We start from the raw sequence: 23204 nt of genomic DNA on the forward strand, positions 1-23204 counted from the left end.
TATCATGTCCAAAACAGTGTAAGTGATATGGTTTCCTTTCCTTGGATTCTTTTACTGCAGTGTGTCTCCTGGACATCACCCACGGGGCAGCCACTGTTCCACAGGGTACTTCCCATTCCAGAAAAACTGCTTCAAAGCATGTTGGATCAACAAAAGGATTATTCTTTACTTGGTCCCCATTTGTATTTATACAGACACTCATGATCCAGATGCACCCTGCTCTGTGTGCTCTTCTGATTTGCTCCCTAATCCAACTACAACTGCCTTCTCGACCTCCTTGGAAGCATCTGACACTGGCTTCCAATTTTTATCCTTTGGATTTGAACTCAGCCTCCAAACCTGACTCCTTGCTTCTTCTTTGTCCTTCTCTACTATGGGAATCTCTCGGATACCTCCCACTGATAAAGTTGTTTGAATCTAATGTATCTGCTGGCTTCTTCTCATCTAAGCATTCTGATTCTGTCCTGATTCTGGAATCTGTGACTGCAGTTTGATTTATCATATCCATTTATCCAACTCCACATTGTTTAGACCATCCACATTGCAAGACCACTCTAATCTAACACAACTCTCCATTCTGGCTTCAATACTTCCAACTCATATTGTCTGCCACCCAACACCCAGGATGGACGAAAGGCATGCTTTGAGGAAACCATTTAAATTCTAATCATTTTCACACTGTCCAGAGTGATAACATAATGTTAAAATAGGAGCAAGAAGAAAATTATGCTTTGTAGAGTAGCATCAACAGAGTATACACTCCAAAAAAATGGAGAAAAAAATGTGTTAAATGTTATAGTCAAAAGCTATTATTTCACTATGGTCTCATCCTATACCACATGTTTCTTCTTCCTTATGCCAATAACCACACATATAGAGACGTAGTCCAGACTCCTTTCCTAAGCTCCAAATTTATGCAACCAAATCTACTCTAGGATTCATCCCACTCTTGAAACTCAGCATCTCCAAAACATAAGTCACAATCTTCCTACTTGTTCAACCTGTTCCTCCTCTAGATATCCCAATCCTAGTATATATACAGTACCATGTTGTATGGAATTGTTGAAGACAATTCTGGGAATCCATTATGACCTTCCCTTCTCTCCCATCCTGCACATCCAATCACCACCAGTTCCTGTCCATTCTACTCCCCAAATGTCCACTACATCTGTACATCTCTCAGAATTCCCAATATTAGTTTTCTACTGCTGCTGTAACAATTACCTCTAACTTAGGTAAATTCATTATCCTAGAATTCTGGAGGTCAAAAGTATGAAATGGGTCTCACCAGGTGAAAATCAAGGTGTCAGCAGAGCTGTGTCCCTTTCTGGAGGCTCTAAGGGGGAAGCTATTTCCTTGCCTTTTCCAGCTTCTGGAGGCCACCTGTGTTCCTTGACTCTTAAAACCTTCCTCCATATTCAAAGCCAGCAATAGTACATTTTCCTCTGACTGTTCTTCCTCGTACATGGCTCTGCCCAACTCTCTCTTCTGCCTTGCTCTTCTACTTTTAAGGACACTTGTGATTGCATTGGGCCCTTTTGAATAATCTCCCTATTTATTTACTTGCCCCCTTCCAAGCAGCCCTCCACCTTGCAGGCAGACCAAGTTTCTAAAATGTAAATCTGATTGCATCATGCTCTCTCTTTCCTAAGCCTTTTCTATGACTTCTCATTGACCTTAAAAACAAAACCAAACTCACTGGGCTCCCTAGGTCTACCCCTTGCATAGCTCTCTAACTGCCTACATCCCTCTCCCCTTCATTAAGCCTTATTATCTTTAGTCACCTCCATTAACTTAAAGGCCCCCTGACCCTCCAACATCTGCCTTCCCCTGCCCCAGCCCCCCACATCACCCTAAGTCTTCTTTCCTGCCATTCTTGAACCCCAGAATCCCTTTCTTCTTATGTTCTCCATAGCTCCTTATATAACTATTGTGCTTATTCCAAATTACAGAAGTAATGCATGAGTAATACACAACTTGGTGTGGACCATTCAAACAATAAAGAAGCATACAGAATAAAAGCTAAAAGTCAACTGCCATACACTTTCCCACCACAAAATCCCAAACATGGACCTTTTGTTGCTTGTTTCTGCCATCCCTGCACACAACCTGAATTTTCATACATAAACATGACCACACTATGCACACTGTCGTGGGATTTGCTTTTTGTGTCATTTAACATAATTTGGCTGTTATGTTAAAAAAAAAAAAAGCAAACCTTGGCTATCTTTCCATAGTAGTACACATATCAGTACTTGTCTTTAAGACATCATAGCATTTTATAAAATGGAATGTATTACAATTCATCTATTGATTCCTTTATTGACTAACATTTAAGAGGGCTTGTTTTGTTTTTTTTTTTTTGGTTCTTAAAAACAACATTCTGGTGAGAATCCTGGTGTATGTATCATTCTGCATAAATACGAGCAGTTCTGCAGCACAGAACATCAGATATGGAAATGATGGGACTAAAGGCATATGTATCCGTTTCCTAGGGCTGCCATATAAAGTACCACAAACTGGGTGGCTTAAACAACAGGAATTTATTTTCTCACAGTTCTGAAGGGTGGATATCTGAGATCAAGGTGTCTGTAGGGTTAGTTTCTTCTGAGGCCTTTCTCCTTGGCTTGTAGACAGCCATCTTCTCCCTGTGTCTTCCTGTGGTCTCTCCTCTGTACCCATCTGTGTCCTAATTTCCTCTTCTTATAAGTATGCCAGTCATATGGATTAAGGCCCACACTAATGATCTAATTTTAACTTAATTACCTCTTTATAGACTCCATCTTCAAACACAATTACACAGGTATTGGCAGTTAGAACCTCAACATACGAATTTGGCATGTGGGAGGATGGGGGATACGGACAATTCAGCCTATAACAGCAAGTATGTTTAAAAATTTTAAGATGCTGGCAAGGTGGTTTTCAGAAAGCCTGGCTCATTTTCCTCTCCTACCAATATTGTCAGAAAGCAAAGCTGGTCTTCCTTAGTACCCCATAAACTCCATCAGCTAATTTCCATCTTATCTGTGCCTGGGACATAGTAGGCGCTCAATAAATATTTGTTGAATGAGTGGTCACTGGGACAAAAATATTTACCTCTCTAAAGACAATTTGTAGTTTAACCACACTGGTAGCCCAGAGGGTGAGACTGGCAGTGTGTGACAGGCATACATCTGAATCCCTGTCTCAGGCTCTGCTTCTAAGGAACCCAACTTAAACATGAAGCTGCCATTGGCAGAGTGGGAAAGAGAACCCAGGTCTCTCAAACTTTTTCCTCATAAGTTTTTATCACTTCTTCAAAAATATTTCTAATCACTTAACTATAGACAAAGCAGGAATGGGGAGGACAAGACCTTATGGAGTAGAGGTGAGAGATTTTCTAGTGGGAGAGAAAGACACAGGTATAGTGACATCTGGAGATTGAATCCTAGCTCTGACACTTATTGGGGCAAATTACCTAATCTCTTCGTGCCTCAATTTTCTCATCAATAAATGCACCTAGTAGAGTGGCATGGACATATATACACTACCAAACGTAAAATAGATAGCTAGTGGGAAGCAGCTGCATAGCACAGGGAGATCAGCTCGGTGCTTTGTGACCACCTAGAGGGGTGGGATAGGGAGGGTGGGAGGGAGGGAGATGCAAGAGGGAAGAGATATGGGGACATATGTATATGTGTAACTGATTCACTTTGTTATAAAGCAGAAACTAACACACCATTGTAAAGCAATTATACTCCAATAAAGATGTTAAAAAAATAAAAAATAAAAATAAATGCACCTAGTAATTAATATCTATGTCAAAGGATTGTTGTGGATATTTAATGAGTTAATGTCTGTCAAGCACATAAAACACTGCCTGGTACAGAACGGGCATTCAATAATTGTTAGCTATTGTGATTACAAAGGAAAGAAATAAAACATGATAGGGTATAAAAAGTTCTATGAAATTAACAAAATAAGATCATGTGATACAGCTGTGCTATTTGATATAGTAACATATGACTACAGAGTCACAGAAATGGGGCTAGTCTAAACTGAGATTGAAGTATACATCACAACCCAAATTGTGAACACTTGTTATAAAAAAGAATGTAAAATATTTTGTATATGTGTGTGTGTGCGTGTGTGTACTTTTCACTTTGAGATATTATAGATTTACAGGAGGTCGCATGTACACTTCCTCCAGTTTTTCCCCATACTTACATCTTACATGATTATAGTATGATATCAAAACCAGGAATTTGACATTGGTAGAGTGTGCGCATTTGGTACTACACCATTTTATCACGTGTAGATTCATGTAACTTCCAGCATAATCAAGATGCAAAACTGTTTCATCACCACAAAGAGCTCCCTCTTGTTACCCTTCCCACTTCCTCAGCTCTGGCAACCGCTAATCTGTTTTCTATTTCCATAAATTTGTAATTTTGAGACTGTTATATAAATGGCATCACATGGGGTATGACCATTTGAGATTGGCTTTTTTTGCATGCAGCATAATGCCCTTGAGATCCACCAAGTTGTTTTGTGTACCAACAGCTTGCTCCTTTTTATTGCTGAGTAGTATTCCATGGTGTACCACAGTCTGTTTAACCATTTACCTACTGAAACATAGTTTGGTTGTTTCCAATTTTTGACTACTATAAATAAAGCTGGTATGAACAACAGTGTACAGGTCTTCTGCAGTCATGAGACTTACTAATTTTTTATATTAATTATGTATTAAAATGATAATATTCTGGATATTTTGATTAAGTAAAATATATCATTTAAATTAATTTTACTTTTTACGTTTTAAAATATGGCTACTAAAATATTTAAAATTAAATATGTGCCTCATGTATTTCTATTAAATTATCACTGTGATAGAATAACTTTTGAGGAGAGTTGTTGTGTGGCTACTTGTGATATGGATATTGGTGAATAATGTTTAGAATTCAGCCTTTATGAATAAGAAGGTGTAGGTCTTGAAAAGTTGAGACAGAATAATCTAAGCAGAAGGAACACTGAGGATAATGGCCCCAAGAGAGAAAAGAACTTGCCTTGTTCAAGAAACTGAAGAAGCCTGTGTGTCAGAAGCAATATGGGCTGAAGGGGGAATGGTGTGGCTCACCATCTTGAGATAGACATTACCTACATAGCTCCAGATTCTCTAGTTTTCTTTTTTATTCTACTCCATTGATACTAATGCCCAAATATCCTCAACTACTTTCTCTGAGGGTAATGGGTAGGAAAACTTAATACAGAAAGTACTTAATACAGTACTTTCAAAGTGATTCTTTAAGTGGAGCAGAGATTCCCAAATAGACATTGGCTGATGTATTAATTCTGGCAATACTACCGTTTAAAACTTACTGTAAATATAAGACTAGTGTATTAGTTAGCTTTTGCTGCATAACGAACAATTCCAATAATTAGTGACTTAAAATGACAATCATTTATTTAGCTCACAATACTGTGGGCTGGCAATCTGTGCTCAGCTTAGGTAGGTGTTTCTTCTGGCCTTGCCCATGCTCGCTTCTGTAATCTGTGGTCAGCTGTGGGTTGGCTGGAGACTGACTGGTCTAGGATGGCCACATGGACTCTATTCTTTCAGCAGGATAGCACAGGCTTGTTATGGTGGTATCAGGGTTCCAAGAAAGTGCAGAAGTAAGGCCTCTTGAGACTTAGGCTAGGAACAGGCACATCTCTGGTTCTGCTATAATCTATAAACAATGCAAGTCATAAGTCCAGCCCAGATTCAAGGTGTGAGAGATAAAGTCCACCTCCTAAAGGAAGAAGCTGAAAAGTCACATTACAAAGGGTGTGGCTACCAGGAAAGGTAGTGAATTAGGACCATGTTTATAATCTACCACAGTTAGTCACAGTGGTATACTGGTAAATGGTTAATGATTTGCTCTGGCAAGGAGGTTAGAAAGGAGCAAACAGCCCTTACTGTAGTGTTTTTCAATTTCTGTGGTGCAAATATTCTCACTACGGCTGATGTCAAGCTACCATATGACACTGCTGAACAAGGATACACATGATTGGCTCTCAACAGCCCACATGAGCCAGCTCCAGCACAGCATTGAGAGTGACCGCTAAATCTGGAAATTGGCAGTGGAATGCTCCAATTTCTGGCATTCACTATTCAGGATAGCACACTAAGACCCCTGTCCTCTCTTAAAAAGGCTATTGCAGGGAGCTACATTCCCCAAAGCCCTCCAAATTCCCATATCGGGTATAAAGATTTTAGAGGTCTTTGCAACAGAAACTATGAAATATATGGTAGATGTGTCATCATCTAATTCTCCAACTCTCCAGGTGACTGAAGATAGGATTATGCATGTGTGGCTGGCAATCAAAACAGATCTCCTATAAATCATAATTGGAAACACCATCAAGTTTTACAATATTAGAGACTTCTTTCTTTCCTTCAGTCAAGAAGATAAAAACCGATGCATCAGAATTTCACAGGGAGCAAAAGAACCTTAAGTAACCTTAATTTTGCTTGTTTTAGATTGGTCAGATGAGTTGCACAAACACTTGCCTAACTTGCTCTTACTTATTTGAGGTCAGATGCTAATACCACCTCCAGTGAGAACATGGGCTTCACCTGGGCAATGGCACCTGTCTTATTTCCAAAATAAGTTATTAGCTTTGCTGCCAACTGTTTGAAAAATACCTCGCAGAGTTGGGCATTTGCTGGAGGTTACTGGAAGAACTTGGCAAACTGTCTACTTCTAAAGTTTCTGATCATGTGTAGTTTTAGAGCATTGGGTGTAAGGAACTCTTCCCTGTTGAAGAATATTGGTCAAAACATAAAGAAGGGATTTCGCTTCTATGGGTAAAGAAAGGAACCTCCTTGGTAGTTACTCCAAACTCAGTACAATTTCAGACAAAGAATCTTTGGGTTTGCGTGGGGGGGGGGGTCTTGTTTCTTTCTTTTCCTTTTCTTTCTTTCTTTCTTTTTTTTTTTTTTGTATGTCTTTAAATCACCCAACATCCTAAATAAACAGGAGCTGTACTCCTGCTGATGTGTCAGCTTCAAACTGAAGTTTCCATGTGTAGAAACTCCTGCCTTGGGACATAATGTTCACCATCTGGTTCTCTTCCTCATGCTTGCTCCTTCATGACATGAAAGGGGAAGAATCAGGATGGGCTTAGTTCATGCAGCCCAAGTCAGATCAGCTGAGGGGCCCAATAATGCCACCACCATCAACAATAACCCACCTCTGATTCCATAACTCCCTTCCAAACCTTAAGGTGCCCACTCCCACTGTAAGACTGTCCAGAGCAGCTCATTGAATGCCTGTCACCCACCCAAGGCCCTCAAACCCCAGAAGACCCTGAGGATGATGCTGGCAGCAGGAGGATAAAGGTGACCATTGTACTAAAGGCTTTCAGGATCACACAAGGAAGCAGAGGCACTACAAGCAAACTGGCTGTGTGCTCAGGAGATATGATGTGATGTGCATTCCAGGTGGACCAAATCTGTGGTTGAATAAGATTATTTTAAATTACCTCTCCAGTCTGTCTTCCTTCATCCTCCCTGTACCTTTTCTTCAACAAGTATTTTATTGAGCACATACTAAATGGCAGGCACTGTTCTGGGTGCTGAAGATTTAATAGAGAAATAGACAAAGATCACTGCAACACTGTGGGACTCATATTCAGAGGGGAGAGAAAAACAATAACAAATTAATAAGTAAATTACTTAGTGCATTAGAAGGCAGTAAGGCCTAGGAGGACACACACACACACAGGAAAGGCAGGGGAGAGGGACAGGGAGTCTGGGTGGGGAGGAGATATATTAAATTGTGGGTCAGGGAAGAGAAGATGTTCCTAAGAAGGTAACATTTGGGCAAAGAACTGAAGGCAGTAAGAGTGGAAACCATGAGAACATTTGGGCAAAGGGTTCTAGTTGGAGGAAAAGGTCTGGAAATGTGGACATCCCCAGTGAGCTCATGAAAGGGGGCTCGTAAGCTGGAGAAGGGTGAGCGAGGGGACAGAGACACATGAGGACAGAGATGAAGGAGGACAGAGTTCAAGTGTGGCCCCAGACCAGCAGCATCAGCATCACTAGGCAGCTTGTTAAAAATGCAAACGTGGAGGCTCCACCCCAGACCTACTGAATCAGCAACTCTTAGGGTTGGGTCCCAGAAATCTGTGTTTTACCAAGCTCTCCAGATGATTCTGATTCACACTGTAGTTTGAGAAGCCAAGATTTAGGGCATCATCTGTCACTGCAGGACTTTCTTTTTTTTTTAATCTGAGTGGAATAAGAGGTGATTTGAAGGTTTGGTGATTTGATTTGAAACCATATCTGATTTCAGTTAAGATGTGATTATCTGGTTGGATGTATTCCAGGTACATTCATTTTTCCTAGACCACAGGGTAGAATGGTGGCGAGATGGTTATGTAGGGTTCGCCTCCTTAGCATGGCCTCCTTGGGGCTCTCTTTAGCCTCTCTAGACAGTGGCTGGTCCTAGAAGAGAGGATGTCCATCTGATACCAACACCCTGCAAAGGAAGCCTGGGTTTAGCTGCAGATCTCTCTCACCGTGACTCTCAAATACCTGCAACACAGAAATTTTTCTATATATGGTGGCTTAAGAGTTAGCCTAATTTGGGGGATCCCCTACCTGATGGGGATCCATTTGTTAATTCAGAAAAATGCTGGTAGTGGTGTACACCCTGCATTGGGTGTTATCAGCAACTATATTTCTTACTGTGATGACTCTTTGGTCATCTTTTCTAAGATAACATGATGATGTTCCATTTGACTATGGGATGCTGGAGCAGAACGGTGATGCTATAGAGAAGAGTACCTAAAATATTAATAGCAACAACATCAAAATGATTCACAATGTATATGGATTTCACATGCTCCCCCTTCTGTAATGTGGAGCTCACCCTAGGTGATGGGTGCCCAGCCTACCAGACTACATACACTCCCAGCTCCCTTTGTATCCAAGTATTGCCGTGTGATTTGTCCTGGCCAACAGAATGTGTGCAGAAGTGAAGTCAGTCAATTCCAAATAAGGGCTTTCATGTTGGCTGGATGCAGAGAAAGACGATGTGCATGGAGGTGGTAACATTTCAAGGCAGAAGGAGCCTGGGTCCCTGAGCTGTTGCCTGGAGGAGACCCACCTGTTGACCAGGAGTGCCTTCATTGGACTTCATGCAAGAGAGAAATCAAATTCTCCTGGGTAAGCGAATGAAATTCCAGGGGTTAGCTTTTATAACCATGAGCAATACCCTAATATGCATGTCACTTTTTTCTGCTGTCAACACTATCCTGTCAGCAAATAGCTTTAACCTCATATCAAAGAGGAAAAAACTGAATATTAGAATGAAATCACTTGCCTAAGGTCACTTGGCTAGCTGGTGGCAGACATAGGACCCATGTCAAACTCTTCTGGCTTTTAATGTAAAGTTTTTACATTATATTTAATGAGCCAAAGAATGACACACAAATATGTAGTAGCGGCAACAGTGATTATTAGCCACTCTGCAAAATTTCAGCATTTATACTCTAAGGAAGGCTGCTAATGAAGTTGTTGACAAAATTATTGCATACTTTGGAAGACGGATTCTATTGTGATGTACAGTAGCAGATAAAGATTTGCTCCTTTAAATATATAAATTAATAAACGAAAAACATTGCAATGGTAAAATCTGCAGTGGTTTGGGGCAGTGTTTTGTTTTTACCAAATCTTGTTTTAGTCTAGAAGTTGTGTGTTCCTATAAAGTTATCCCACTATGTGGTGACTGGTCAGCCTAGTAAGATAACCTTGAGGAAGGAAATACTGCCAGAATAGTAATTCCTAATTTCTGCATCTTGAAACTGCGTCTAAAATGTATGGAAGTTTCTAGAGAGGGTTATTTAAATAGCATTGTCATTGCCCTCTCTCTGTTATGCATAATAATAACCATTTGAAATTCAAATCTTTGAAAAAATGTCAAAATGCATTTTCCTCTCCAACTTATTACTACGGTTTAATTTGGGTATGTCTGTTGGAGAACAGGGGGATTTCTGGCTCTTTTAAAAGGGAAGATGGGCTTATTGTCCCTACTTTCTATGTCAGAATTATGAAATATATACACTCAGCGAAGACTGCCCCTCCTGTTGAACATGTGAGGCCAGGCTGTACCTTGGAGGTCATATCCAGCAGGCTTTCTCTGAGCTCTCAGGTAAATATAGGGAACTTACATTACCACTAAGAGGGTCAGTTTTAAAATATACTCCCCCTCAGTAGAAGAGAATAACTTTTTGAATGAAAAGAGCATTTAAAATGATTGCTTTCCACGTCTACTTTTCTACTTTTCATTGTCTACTTGCTCAAGAATCCCAAACTATCTTTCTCTGTCTGACTTACTTCACTTAGTATGATAATCTCTAGGTCCATCCATGATATCACTTATATGTGGAATCTAAAAAAAAATGGTATAAATGAACTTATCTACAAAACAGAAATAGAGTTACAGATGTAGAAAACAAACTTATGGTGACCAAAGGGGAAAGGTGGGGGGGAAGGGATAAATTAGGAGTTTGGGATTAACATATACACACTACTATAAATAAAATAGATAATCAACGAGGACCTACTGTATAACACAGGGAACATTACTCAATACTCTGTAATAACTTATATTAGGAAAGAATCTGAAAAATAATAGATATATGTATAGGTATAACTGAATCACTTTGCTGTACACCTGAAACTAACACAACATTGTAAATCAACTATACTCCAATATAAAATAAAAATTAAAAAAAAAAAATCTCAAACTGGAAATTACCCACATGCTCATCAGCAGAATGCAGAAATAAATTGTGGTGTATTCCCTTGCAGGGAACAATGAGATAAAACTACAGAGAAAAGTTTCATGAATTTCACCAACATAATGTTGATGGAAAAAAGCCAGATACAAATGAGTACATGCTTCATCCTATGATAGGAGATGTTACAAATAGGTCAGACACAGGCAGAAAAGTCTCTTTCAGCAAGGTCACACCATATCATGGAAAGAACCCCAGACAACACGTCAGAACTCTTAACATAGAGTGAAGACTCTTCTCTGGGACTCAATTATCTCGTCTCAGCAAAGCTTGAAAGAGAGAACCTGTAGATCCTAACCAAGCCTGCAAAGTTTAATCCAAACTGAAGGATTTCTCCCCTTATTTCTCCAAACAGGTCAATGGACTGACACCCTCTTTTGTCTGAGAGCAAAGTGATCACAAAAGATTCTTCCACCTCCAACGGTTTCCTACATACAGTAAATCAGACCCCCAGTGAACCCATCCAGCTCTAAAATTCTATGATTCTTTGATGCTGTAGGAATTGGGACTTTGAAAGTTAATGAGATGTAGAGTTTAAATGGTTGAAAAATTGCATATTACTGTATAATTTATCCAGACACAAATATTTTGGTTAGACAATGGAACTTTACCAGACATCCTTTAAATCTCATGGAATATCATTTCATTTTTCCGAAGAACCAAGAATGTATTCACTGCTGCTGTTGTTTGAAATGATTTCTTTCACTTTCTTCTATAGTTATCATCCTGTATCCTTGGCAGTGCCAAAGGCAATTGTCATGCATGGATGATAGTTACTGTTTTAAAAAAAAAAAGGCTCGTAGCTGCGAGCTTCATGCTATGTATTATAGCCTCATAAATACAAAGCTAAAGGACATTTAAAATCAGAAAACTATTCGCAGAGACACAGCCCTGACCCATAAATGTCAAATTATTTTATTAAAGAAGAACCTCTCAAAAAATGGGCATGGGGAGGCATATTTTGGCAGTACAACTTGTGGGATGTGGAGGAACAATTAGATAGTTGCCATTGTGTATCAGTTATACAAAAGTTGAGTTGTTTTACAGAGCAGCAAATGTGGCATACAATTAACTGTGTGCACTACCAACCTCCACCCCCACCCCGCCCCTGCCTCAACCCAGCCTCAAATACCTCCTACCTGGCCACATGAATGCCTGGTTAGAAACTACAATTCCCAGGGTCCCTTACAGTTACCTGTGATCACGTGACTAAATTCTTGCCATCGAGATAAATGAAAATTATGTGTGCAACTTCCAGGTCATCTTCTTAAAGATGTAGAGATGCTTGCCCTGGATTTGGTCCCTATTTCCTTCCTGCTGCTTGGAAATGATGGCAATAAGAACATTGGAAAACACATCTTGAGGATGGCAGAGCCTCTCAGAATGGATCCCTGAATTATGTTGTGGAGCAGAGCTTGCTTCCATACCCTAGACTATTAAGAAAGAGAGAGAAATAAACATCTATCTTGTGGGACACCTTGTATGTTTGAGACTCTTTGTTACAGCATCTTAACATTTACCTTGACTTACTTAAGAAAGAAAGCACTTTAGAAAGTGCCTTGTGTTTACTTGTAAATGAGCTGAAAAAGAAGACGGGAAGGAGGAAGAGAAAGATAGGGCTTGGCACTATTTCTTAGCTTCTTTCTGAGAAAGAATCCAATATAATTTTAACAAAGACATTTCTACACATGTGCTCCTTTAGAGGGAATAATTTGAGTTACATCACTGAAAGTTGCCATCCACTATATTGAAACAAGTATGATACAACATCCTTACTGTCCACAGGAAGCAACTAATGGCAAACAGAAGTCCAGTAGGAGTAACAGGAAGGAATGAGAGGGCATGCTTCATTCTTCAATATGACAGGCATTCTGAGAAAATGTCTTCAGTAAAAGCAAAACCAAGTGGGAAATAGTAAATTTTGAGTTACAGCATTATGTTGCCTGACCGGTGATACCTTCCTTTTCTTGTTTACCAAGAGGCCTGCTTACTCCTGGCTACAATGTCCTCTTCCCCCACCCCCTTTATAGTTCAGATGAACTACAAAAGACTACAAATAACAGCAGGAACTTGAGTACTTTGCATGTATATTTGTATCTGTGTATCTGTGTAGGCTGTGTTGCTTATCACATAGACTTATAGTACAACACCATGAGATATGGATAGGTATTATCACTATTCTTTGTTTTTAAATGAGGACATGAGAAAGTGAAAGCTTCACATCTAATCAGTTAGAGAACTACTCTTCCACATTCTTAACCACTATACCGTATCTCTCCCTGTTAGCCAGGGCACAGAGTGTGATAGATTAAACATGGCTGCAAATTTGCTGTCACTCCTCCCATTGGGATGTAGAGTATAACTTCCCTCCCCTTAAATCTGGGCTGCTTACAGGGACTGTTGCAGAAGTTATGCTATACCAGGAGTTCTGGGTTCAGGCCTTAAGAGCCTGGCAGCTTCCATTTCCTGTTTCCTGAAATGCTACTGTTTCCTGGAATGCTTGCTCTTAGAGTACCAAGTCCAACTACCCTGAGACCATCATACTGGGTTGACCATGTGCACGCACTCCAGTCAACAGCCCCAGCTGAGCCCAACCTCCAGCCAGCCCCACCAATGTCCAGACATGGAGGTGAAGCTGTCTTGGATTCTCCAGATTAGTCCATCCGCTGGTTGCATACTACTGAGAAATCTTCATCAATACCATATGAGATAAAAGTATCACCTAGCCAAGTGTGGACTAAATTCATGCCTCACAAAATCATGAGATATCATAAAGCTGTCTTTTTTTTAATCACTAAGTTTTGGGATAGTTTGTTACAAAGCAATAGATCACCAGAACACAGAATTTCTTAATTTAAAGCCCATGATGTATACATGCAGATTTATATACATATATATGTGTGTGTGTATGTGTATGTGTATTCTCTTATATTCACATATTTGAAAATGAATTGTTGCATCCTGTTAATATACTTTCAAAATACATCCTTCTTAAAATGTTTAACAGCATTTCGAATCACTTAAGAAATAATAACTTGTTAGTATTAAGAACATTCTACTTTGAATGTATAGTTTATAAGTGTATCAAATAGATTAGAATAGAAACTAAGACATGGAAATTTGAGAAGAATTTTCTTGATCTTTCTTAGATAATCATTTGAGTCATTATAACCTCCATTCAGGAAGAGAGAAAGAACTTTTTTTTAATTTTAGAACTGCTTTTGTATGATTTCTGCCTTATGAAAACAGTAGCCAAGTACTGGAATATCTCTATTAGAATATAAAATACACAGCTCTCCCATACAACCTAAAAGAGGACATGCACTCCTAAACTCATACTGAAAGCAAATAAGACCATTCCAAAGGGTGACAGAAACCCAAACATAAAACAATGTAAAATGGCTCTCTATGTCTCTGTACTTTTCATGGGAAATCTTGGACCCTACACTTTTATTCTTTTTCCTTTGTGATTTATTGCCTGCACAGTGAATATAAGGCAGTCAATTCCCACCTGGATTTAAATCCTCCATGGCTGGAAGAATAACATAGTACTGTATTCACTTACAAAGATGATATTGACATACCTTCAGCAGGATGGCACTTCAGAAGAGCTGTTCACTCTTTCTCCCTGGCCCTTTCTCATGACCAAAAAAAATGGCCAGGATTAGGTAGGCAGTCGATGGATAGATCAACAAAAAGGTAATTGGCCGCTTGGAAAGGGAACACATGGACTTTATCAGAGCATAACACTGAGGGCGAGAACCATATTTTGCACACTGGCATTAGTGTCATGCTCTAACCAATAAACCAAAGCATCTTTAGAAGCTTCATGTGCTGTTTTTGGACACCACTGCACCACTGACTCGATGATGTAATAACGTCTGTCCTGTTGGGAAAATTTGTTGAGCCATTATCAATTTTGCTAATCTGATTGGGGGATGCTGCATCTAAGACACAGTTACCTAAATGCAGAAACAAAAGGGAATGTGCATTTATACACTGGACACTCCACTGGGGAGAGGAGGATGGAGCCCTCCTGCAGACGAGCACAGACCCCTCAAGGGGCCCGTCAGTGCCCACCAGCCGCAGCGTATTCAAGAGGGTTCCTTTCCTTGAATCCACAGTATCACAAGTGACATTTTTAAAAAAGTGAAGTATAGTTGATTGTGTTAGTTGTGTTAATTTCTGCTGTACAGCAAAGTGATTCAGTTATACACATTCTTTTTTTTATACTTTTCCATTATGGTTTGTCACAGGATATTGAATATAGTTCCCTGTGCTATACAGTAGGACCTTGTTGTTTATCCATGCTATATATAATAGTTTGCATCTGCTAATCCCTAACTCCCAATCCATCCCTCCCCCACACCCCTCCCCCTTGGCAACCACAAGTCTGTTCTCCATGTCTCTGTGTGAGTCTGTTTCTGTTTCTTAGATAAGTTCATTTGTGTCACATTTTAGATTCACAGATAAGTGATATCATATGGTATTTGTCTTTCTATACGAGACATTTTTTTAATGTAACACGGACTACAAAATCCAACCTTGCATTAATTGCAGAAGTCAGTGAAAAATTTTATAACAAAAGGCATTTGACATAAATATGGTTGTAACTGTAATTACACATGTTGTAACACACCTTTTAAAACAGCAAAATTCAAATGGCAGGCCATATTCACTTTTTGGAGGTAAAAAGTGATTTGGTTATTATTTTACATTTAGTAAAGTGTATCTAGGATAGTTTCTCTGGAACTCAGATTACTATTATATTTACATGCTATTTTAAATTTCTTATATATTTATCTATATACTTGGTATTGTTAAATATTTAACTAGTGTCCTTTCAGAAGTACCTCAGAGAAACTGTTTTCTTTTTCTTACTACCATTTTAAAGTGATTATCTTATTTTTAATAAGCTTTGTAAGAAGGTATGTCAAAACAGGATTTTGTTTTTTCTCAAAGAAAAGGACTGTATGTATCACCATCAAAAGAACATCCAAGTCGGGGCATCTCTGCCATGGTTTGGGACAAGAATTGGCCACACAGCTGTTTCCAACTAGGTTTTTTGATTTACCCTTTTGAGGAGAAAGCCAGGCAAGCATTAGTGCTTGAAAAGGTAGCCTTGAGTTTAACACAGACCCTGCTCCTGTCATAGAACTCTTAATCCTTCCATGAAAATCAGCCATATCCTGCAGAAAGCTAGACTAGAGAGAGCTCTGTCCTTAGTCTTTGAATGTAGAATTTGTTGAAGGAAAGACAAAAAGGAGAGAATCAGAGAAGGAGGAAGAAAAACTATCTTATAGTAGTGCTAGAAATGGTGGTACACTGTGAGTTAATTTGGCTTGTGAAGGCAGCCTAAGAACTAATGCATCACTTTAAACAATGGTTTCCATGGACATGTTTTACTCCAAATCATACTTACCAAATGTCCTTGGAAATGCAACCCATTTATACTCGTAACATTTATCAAATGCCTACATCAGTGCTTATGGTTACTGGATTTAATATATGTGAAATCCTGGCACAGAACAGACACTCAATAAATTCTAAAAAGCAAAAATTGCAGATGAGTATCTTCTCAATCCCCAAATTAGAACAGTGAGTTTTTGTTCCTTTTTAAAAATTCTGTCCACATATACAGGTAGGAGGTATCAATACAAACTGATGGCTCTTAAAACATAGTCTACATTTGGTAATTCTTGAGTAGAAATAACTTCACCCTGTAAAGGATGCAGCAAACACAGTCACCACATTAGATGGGGATGGTATATAGAAGACATGTGAGGTCCCTTCTGATGCTAAGGTGTAGAGACTCAAAAGAATAATGACCACCTCTTCTTCTTTCTACCCGTTCATCTCTGTGCAAAACCATTCCCCATACAAAAGAAAGAACTGCATGGGCAAGAAAGAAATCTTAACAGGAACGGACAGGCACCGAATGTGTTTAGTGTGTTTGACATCTTATTGCATTTAAAATAACTACAAAATACCAGTTGTCCTTCCTGTTATAACAGATGGAAGGAATCTGGCACCTTGTCCTTAGTGTGTTTCCAGGAAAGGGACTTAAAATGTGTTTATTACCGTGTTTATTGGAAAAGAGAAAAAAGAACTCGAAAGAAATGAACCTCTCAAATCTCCTCCTTTAATTAAAAATAACAAGCTTTTAAAAGGCTGTTCAGCAGAACTTTCTACAATGCTCTATATGTTGGGCATGTGAGCTGTCTGTGAAGCAGCCAGGAGCCACATGTGGCCTTTGAGCACCTGAGACGTGTTGGTGCAAGTGAGGAACTGAAATTTTTATTGTATTTAATATTAATTAATTTTATTAAACTTCAATAGCCACATGTGGCTTGTGGCTACCACACTGGACATCTCTAAAGGCTAGGACTTCATAGGTTATCTGAAGGGAAATCAATAGTACAAATGATTCCCCTATAATTTATCTGATTGAGTTAATGATACTTTATCTGCCTCCCAAATGTCCAAGTATCTATTCTTAAAATAATCAAGTCAAAACTCCTTTCTAGCTCCTAGCTGTCCACCAGTATACCGTGACAGATTTTATGAGACATTTCTGCCCACAAACACTCTCTGGGCAATTCACTACCACACACAGCCCTACCGAATGGGAACCTAATTGCTGTGAGATATATGACCACCCCTTCCTACCCCCGGCACTCCTGGAAGGGCTACTGACCCCAGTGCAGTCTATTCATAGGCTGGCCAATTAGCATCTTAAAACCCGGTGAGTAAAGTTAAACTGGGCTAATGGGAGACATGGATTTAGAATCAGAAACCTGGGAGATTCTGCTAGTTAGCATGCAAATGGGACCAAAGTAATACAGTATGACTTACTGTGCTACAGAGGGATGTGCACAGCATAATGGCCTTGTGTAAATTGGAAAAGGGAAGAAAAGCCCCAAGGAAGCCAGGAAGTCCCGCAGCAGAAATAGGAGGAGAATGGCACAGCCTTGCTGAAGGAAATACATAATTGCCTCAACCCCTGACAAGCAAGACTAGCTCCAAAATCTATTTTCACTATGATCACTATGTTTTAGATATTCCTCAGGTCCACAGCTCTAACCGTGACTCCTCACCCTTTTTTTCTGAGCTAATCTGAACCTAAGAAAGTCTCTGTTCACTAAGATACATAGATTTAACATACATATGTAGAACTAAACCATCCCTCACCACCAAAGGAAAAAAAAAAACTTGAGACCCCATGGGTCCTAGAGTTTATGAACCTGGGGATCAATCCTAGAGGAAGAAGATAACGTGCTTTATAGGGTGGATTGCTTTTCCTTACATGTCTCTCTTTGAGGGTCTTCACTTGCTAGGTATTGCTGCTGAGTAATCCTTGCCACTGGAATATGTTTTTTTAATGTTGGAAAGAATCTTCATAGTTTTTGTTTGTACTTTAATTTTTTTAGGTTTTTATAGGAATTAATTCTTATAAAGTACATCTTAGACTATACTGTCTGCAGGCAGATGCTCCATTTACTTCAAAAGATACAAAGCAACTGGAGCCAGTATGACAGTTAAGTGATTAGAAACAATGTTAGATACATGGACCCAGAAAATCATAGAGGATCTAATAAACTGTTTTAAAACCCATTTGCGATTGGCATCTTAACTGACTCTGTTATTTGAATATGAGGAAGGTCACGTGGAAAAGGCTAGGATTTCCTAGTCTGGCAGACAGAGGGTAGCAAAACCTGGCATGATTCTTGCTGTCTTTGGTTGGGTTCCAGCAGAGCCTGAAGCAGGGACTTGGATGAATATGACTTACTGAGGAAGTGTTCTCAGGGGAGCAGGGTAGGCAGGGTGAGGAGCTGAGCAAGGATGTGGTCTCAGCTGGAGTCTGGTCTCAGCCTAATCTCAGAGGGAGCTCTGGAGCATTAGTTGCCTCACAGGCAAGGGGATTAACTCCCTGACTCCTGGGTCAGTCACTGCCTGTGAATGTAGCATCTTGGATGGAGAGTCTTCCATTGGCTGAAGGCAACTCCCCAGAGAAGGGGCCGGCTGTGAGCTAATGGCAGCCAGCACCCCCCACAGCTCAGGGATGGTACACAGGCCCAGTAACAGGATCTGGGGAACTGGGTGGGGTATTTACAACATCTACCACACACCTCTTCCTAAACAGGAACTCCAGTCCCCAGGAGAAAATGTACATTTAAAAATTGTAAGTATTGAATTGAGCAAAGGGGATTCTTCAGACTAAGAATGGTCAAAGACATGGAGATCCTGCAAACTTTTTAAGGACATAGAACTGAATACAGGTGACGAACAATGAAATACAGAGAGGGCAGGAATCAAAACAGTCCAGCTGAACACCCACAGAAGCACAGAGAAAACCTTTCTCTAATGCAAGGATGACAAAATGAGGGGTTCTAATACTTGGCAGTGACAAAAGATTCAATTTGGATTGAAAGAGCAGATAGGACCAATGGTGCTTAGCACAAGGCATGACACATAGTAGAGGCTTTAAATATCTGCTTGACATTTGAATGTAATAATGAATAAATGAATGGATAAAACCCTAAACAGGTCAATAATTAATTCGTCATTCCCAATATGCACTTCTTCCTTATTCTGTTTACATTATTCAGTTCCCATTTTTTAAATTAAAATTTACCAGAGGAAAGAACGTTTTTAAAGAAGAAAAGCAAACTATACAGCCATCCAAAATATTTATGGAAAATAAACAAATTAGTCAACTAATACCATGTGTCTTACTGCTTATTTTGGTAGTCATCAGGCTATTTGGTGACAACTTGTTATGAGCAATGTTTAATTTCCAATTCTATAGCACTTCTTTGCAACATCACTGTAAATTAGTAAAGCAAGACAATGAAACAAATAACTACTCTAATCAATGTATGAATTATTGCAATTGGGTCAATCCAAATCTTTTATATGAATATATAAAATATCACACACAATAATTTTTAAATTTCATAATTTATTATTTTTGAAGGACCTAATAAACTGACTACTGTCTCCCTAGAAAGGAAAATAGAAGAGTATTCAGTGAACATTATTGATGCCATTTTTAAACAAACAAGAAAGAAGAGGGGGTGGTTTCCATTTCAGTTTTGCTGAAAAACATGGTGGAGAAGGAGAGGTAAAGGGAGAAAAGGACTTTTTCAGAATTCTCACCTTTTGTTTCAATATGAAAAATCTTTCAAAAGCGACAAATAAAAGAAAATTTTGGAGAATACTGAACGGATATATCAGTATAACCACAGACATATAAATACATATGTATGTATGAAACACAATCTTTTCTTTGATATAAAATCATCCTGACTGTGACAATTCATTTCCCAGGGGGCAAAAGAAACTATGGCCATCAACCCTCATAATTCTGCACACAGTTTTGTATATTTGGTGATTTTCAAAATGTTTACAATCATCCCTCAGTATTTACATGGGATTCGTTCCAGGACCCCCTGCAAATACCAAAATCCATGGATGTTCAAGTCCTTTATGACACTGTATTTGTACATAACCTATGCACATCTTCCCATATACTTTATATCATCTTTAGATTACTTATAATACTGATACAATGTAAATGCTATGTAAATAGTTTCTGGTAAGCAACAAATTCAAGTTTTGTGTTTTGGAACTTTCTGGAATTATTTTTTACATTTAAAAATATCTTTAAATTTTACATTAGAGTACAGTTGATTTAATTTTTCACATATTTTTGATCTGTGGTTGGCTGAATGCACAGATGCAGAACCCACGGAAATGGAGGGTCAACTGTACATATTATATATATAATTTTTATAATTTATTTGCTGCATCTGTATTTACTTCACGTGTTGCATTTTATGTATTAAGTGCATATCTGATATTCTAACAATAAAATAGTGGTTTTATTATAACCACTTATAAAAAGAGACTATTTATATTTATTTATCTATTTACAATAAAATACAGTGGGTCCAAATGGTTGTCTAGTATTTCAGGGACTCTTGACACTTTAACACTGATGAATATCTAAAGACAGAGGAAAACAGATAGTTGTTCCTCAAGGAACTGAGAGCCACATTGTTAGGGGCACAAAATAGTATTCTGTGTATGTGTGTGAGGAGAGGAAGGGCACCTTCTCTTTTATCTCAAAGGAAGAATATTACCTTTCACTTCGCAATATTTTCTGCCTTAATATGAAGCTCAGGTTTTCCTCCGCACAACTCTAACATCCTTTGGCATTCTAATAAGATGCATCACATTCATACCCTGGTTTCTGCACTCCAGCCCCAGCCCAGCGCTCCGTACTTACTGGGAGAAGTAGAAAAGTGCCAGGGCTGAGAGGCTCAGGCTGGTAGAGCCCAGAGGCATTTACTTCCTCCTTCCTAGTTTCAATCTGAGTGTTTGGGAGGTTGGGCTGGCACCCAGGCTGTGGCGGGCAGCCTTAGACACGAGTGTTTCCGGCCACACTTATGCTTCTAAAATGATGCTGGTCGCTGCAATACCTCCCTTGACAACATTCACTGGCTCCCACACGTTTGCAGATAAAATGTCTAAACTCTTTTGAACACTAGCCAATTTCTCACCCATGGCTTCTTTACCTAATCCTGAAGGGCTGGAGCTTAGATGGGCAAAATTAAACATTTATCTTTATTAACCATTAATAGAAACCGATTATTTCCTTCAATGATGCATGGAGCAACAGACCATAAAAGGAACAGAGTCACTTGTGACACTTTCACTTATGGGAATCACAGATATTTTCATATCACAAGTTTTTTTTCAATGTTCTGGTAACTGCAGTTCAAAAAAATTGAAATGATTCTGAGATGGGCCTACAGCATTCACCAGATTACCACCCTTGGCACAAACCAAGGTTAAAACCCTATTCCAGCCTGTTTCTACTGATTCCCTCTACCTACTCCATGATTCTCCTATAACTAGGTGCTGTTCTTCCAAAAACATTCCTTCGCCTTTCGTGACCTCATGCCTTGATCTCATAGCTCTTTTCTTGGGATCTTCATCCCTGTTGGAAAATGTGTCCTTTAAGAATGTTCTGGGAAGAACAAGCTTGATGAGGTTTTCCCTGATGTTTAAATATATCTCCTCTGTGCTTTTAAAACTGTTGGTGCATTCCCCATCTTCAGTCTTTAGCAGATTCTATTTTGAGTCTGTGTGTCTGTCTGTACCATCACGCCTATGTCTCTAGATGATAAAGGTCACTTTTTTTCATCTCCCAATTCCTGGTATAGTAATTTGTTACATTGCAGACACTCAAAAAATGTTTAAGGAATAAAGGAAAGGCTATTTTCCCAGGAGTAATAGATTAATAAAGCATTCTCAATAGTCAGGGTGCAACAGCAGAGTGGCACAATGATGTGGCAGGACCTACTTGCTTTCATGACAATTTCTGAGTATAGGATGGTGCTTTCATTTCCAAACAGAGTTTCCCTTAAAATCAAATTACTGATTGATCGCAAAATAAAATTCCAAATCAACACAGCGTCTCTTCATGTTATAAGCAAGGCTGACTCCAGGCAAAATGTGATAGCAAAACCTGTCTCAGGAACCCTGACATTCTGTCTCATCAGCCTTGTCCTTCTTCCACAAAAGCTATGAGTGCATCTCCCAGGCAGGCCCTGAGGGCTCTCTTGGCATCTTAGTATGTCTAGGGATACTTCCTGCAGCACGTAATCCAGGCCTGTCCTTCTAGGAGTTCACACTTGTCTCCACTCTCTCTTTTTTAAAACCTTGCCTGTGTGATCTGTTCAGGCAGCCTTGTCCTGAGAGAGCTGATGATGGCTTTCAAAACAAGCCTCATTCATCGATTTGACAACTGCTATTGGGTACTCACTGAGCACTTCTTATGTGCCAGGTGCCATGATCTAGGATGCAGAGATAAAAGTAGAGTCGCTGCCCTCAAAGAGTTCCCTATTAAGAGGCAATGGGCAGTTGTAACTTACCTGGTTAAAGCTATGTTAGGGAGCACAGATAGAGGCACTGTCTTAGTTTGGGTTCTCAGAAGCAGACCTGTGCACAAGAGTTTCAGTGTGAGCCTTTTATTTGGGAGGTGATCTTAGGATGCATGGAGAGAATATGAGGTAGTTAAACAGAAAGGAAAAAAAGCAGCCAATACAGGGTATGTTTTCAAGCAGGTTATGCCATGAGCAATTGGGGTTTAGTCCTGATAAGCACCTCTGGGTGATGTAGAATGTACCCCAGCATTGTCCTACCTGAGAGGTCACAATTTATTCAGCAATTCCCATTGTTCACAGGTTGGAAACTCTACCTGGCGTGTTAACTCTGGAGTTTCCAGCTTGAAATGTGTGTGGCCTGAGCAAGGTCCTATGAGGAAGCAAAGTCCTCAGGAGGGCATCCCAGGTGCTTGCAGAAAGAAG

At 39.4% G+C, this 23204-nt stretch overlaps 1 protein-coding gene and 1 long non-coding RNA gene across 4 annotated transcripts in view; both read right to left on the minus strand.

Moving 5' to 3' along the window:
• The window catches only part of LOC309644516, a 578167-nt gene that overhangs the window by 328662 nt on the left and 226301 nt on the right, over window positions 1–23204 (minus strand). The gene's annotated exons all lie outside the window — the stretch shown is intronic.
• The window catches only part of PAK5 (p21 (RAC1) activated kinase 5), a 319504-nt gene that overhangs the window by 109249 nt on the left and 187051 nt on the right, over window positions 1–23204 (minus strand). The window lies entirely within an intron of this gene.

This window comes from Balaenoptera physalus, assembly GCF_965194825.1.
Source record: "Balaenoptera physalus genome assembly, chromosome: 16".
Classification (NCBI taxonomy): Eukaryota; Metazoa; Chordata; class Mammalia; order Artiodactyla; family Balaenopteridae; genus Balaenoptera; species Balaenoptera physalus.